The 2460-nt window shown below is 35.4% G+C and overlaps 1 long non-coding RNA gene across 1 annotated transcript; it reads left to right on the top strand.

Annotated features, from left to right (window-relative positions):
- Nucleotides 1–745: 745 nt before the first annotated feature.
- Nucleotides 746–2243, top strand: LOC149925111 (uncharacterized). Its single transcript, XR_016476994.1, has 5 exons — nt 746–1102; nt 1179–1297; nt 1503–1610; nt 1695–1897; nt 1980–2243. It is a non-coding gene; the product is annotated as an uncharacterized LOC149925111 (long non-coding RNA).
- The last annotated feature ends 217 nt before the right edge of the window (nt 2244–2460 follow it).

The following is a 2460-nucleotide window of genomic DNA, read 5'->3' as shown; positions in this document are numbered from 1 at the left end:
AATGTATAGGGAAATTTTTACTTGTGTAGGTACAGCATTTGCTTTCAAATGGTGCCTTCCATTTTGAAAGTAAATTTCATCCGGCAGAAAATGTTTACTACACACAAAGTCATGTGAAGATGGAGTCCAATTTTCGCGATTTACCGCTAAAACCCGTTTTCCTAGTAATTCAGAGGAAATCTTAGTGTAAAAAAATATTTTATTCCGAGATTAATATAAAATATTTACTATAATATTACATACTTATGAAATGAGAATTTTATTTCTTTCACAGATCTCTCTTTACAATGTGAAAAAGCTCAGTTTTTAACCATTTTTGCGGATATGCTTTTAGACGCAAAAATTTAAACACGAAAAGACCGCCGCTGCGCACGACGTGATGCGCAGTGGATCGCTTTTTTTTTCCTCTTCGAAATTCGCGTCGTAGCCAAGGCGACAATGTTTAATGCGTTTGTCAGATGGCGCGTACATCGCGATTCCACCCTAATGTCAGCCTTCTAGCTCGCCTGTTTCCCTTGGGATTGGCGGAAAGGGCAGTGCTTCTAGTCTAATCTAGGAGGATTCAAGTAAACCTGGAGTGGTCGTCTCCCGTTTTAGGCGGGGAAGTAAAAAATTCACGGACATAACAAGTATCGCCATCTATCGTAGAACCTTTACACTTTTAATCGGCTTTTCGTCTGCTAGTTTTTCTATTCGCGTATTTCTAGTCCCGTGTTTTTAGTAGGAATATACAATGAATTTTAATATTCGAAAACTAGCAGACGAATTTTTTAAAACATGTAGAAAAGGTGGCGCTAAACTCGTATGTCCGCGATTCTGGCTCGCGCTGCGTTGCCGTAGAGAGAGAGGGGAGCTCGTAGTGGGGGAATACACTTTTCTATTCCAGGGTACCGAGTTTTCATATTCCTAGGTCTAATTTCTATTTCTATGGTTATAGGTCAACAACAAAAAAATTACAGCTGATATGAGAAGATGTTAACAAAGATAATTATTTGGTATTGGTTGTAGTAAGTTTAGTGTTCCCTGGTAGTGTTTAATGAATTTATGGACTAATATACAACATATAAATGTGAAATTTAGAAGATTAATCTGAAAACTACAGGTATGTAATTAGAAAATTGGATTAATGATATTTTATTATGATTAAACATGCCAATGATATTGTTCTTATGTTTCAGGGTTAGGAAATGGAGCTTTGGTAGTTGGAATAGATGTGGTACCTGGAAAAAGATTTATAGGAACAATTATATTTTCAGCAGGTACAAGAGCATTGTGAATGTCAAGAAGAATAATATAGGCAAGTTGGGTATTTCGAGACTTTTAGGCAATCATTTAGGTAAATATTGAGCCCAAAATGTCATTCAAGCATTCCTGATTATTCACAATGAGTTTGCAGATGTTACAATAAGAACAGGTTCCAAGGCTTTGACCTCTGTGACATAGCCTGATAACCTTTTATACATATACCAGAAAAATTATATGTAAATTTTACAATTTTTCAGAGCTTTGTATCAAGTGAGCATCGTTTCACATTCCAAGGTTGCCACAATTTTTGTTATTCAGATGCCCTGACTTTTCATGACCATTGCCAGAGGTTTTAGCTTGTACACGTTAGTGTATTTTTTTACTTACATTTTAACTTTGGAAAATTTTCACCTAAAATTAAATGATCTGACTTTTTAATGATATTTTAGGTCAATTTTTAAAGTTCCAAACCTGTGGAAACCATGCATTCTCTCTGATTGTTCTTACAAAACATTAACAACAATAGCAATTCCTTATCAGTTTCTATTCAGTGAAACATGAAACTGAGTTCTAGGTTTTGGTGTGGGCCTAGTAGGAGGAAATAGGTTTTCACTACCCATCGCTCAAGTCTGTTTATTGAAGTAGAACTAAGGTAAAGTGAACATGACCTTATTTAAATGTACTGATATCCGCAACCAACTGATTCATACTTATAAACTTTTTCCCTCCTATAGGCTCATCAATGTGATGTGCTAAACAAGATTTTGTTTCTTTTTGTATTTAAAATTATTCGATCTCTTCAATGAAAAATCATTAACGCCATGGTCACAATTAACTCCTGGTGGGTTATAAATAGGGCTAACATGAAACAGACCAGCGTGAGAAGTGTCAGTTAATTTGGCAGACTGCCATTAGGTGGATGGGTATGGGAAACATTTTCACTTGTGACAGTGGTAAATTTTCGGGTCTTTTATGGAAATAAAAAAATAATAAGCCTTTCTTGGTTTTATTAGAAAATTTTAGCCCTGCACAACCAAGGAATCTGGTCCATGATTTGGCCACTATCTACACCCCCTTTAATGCCATATAGAGTGGTTTCACCTATAGTAGTTTTTATCACCTTCAGTTTTCTTCTTTTCTTTGTTAGAGTTTGTACTTTATGTTTCACTGTAATTTTGAAATCAGACAACTTTGCTCGTATTTTTATCATTGTGC

This window comes from Leiobunum rupestre, chromosome 10 (assembly GCF_980474605.1).
Source record: "Leiobunum rupestre chromosome 10, qqLeiRupe1.1.hap1, whole genome shotgun sequence".
NCBI classification, from domain to species: Eukaryota; Metazoa; Arthropoda; class Arachnida; order Opiliones; family Sclerosomatidae; genus Leiobunum; species Leiobunum rupestre.
This window is presented reverse-complemented; position numbering and strand designations above follow the sequence as displayed.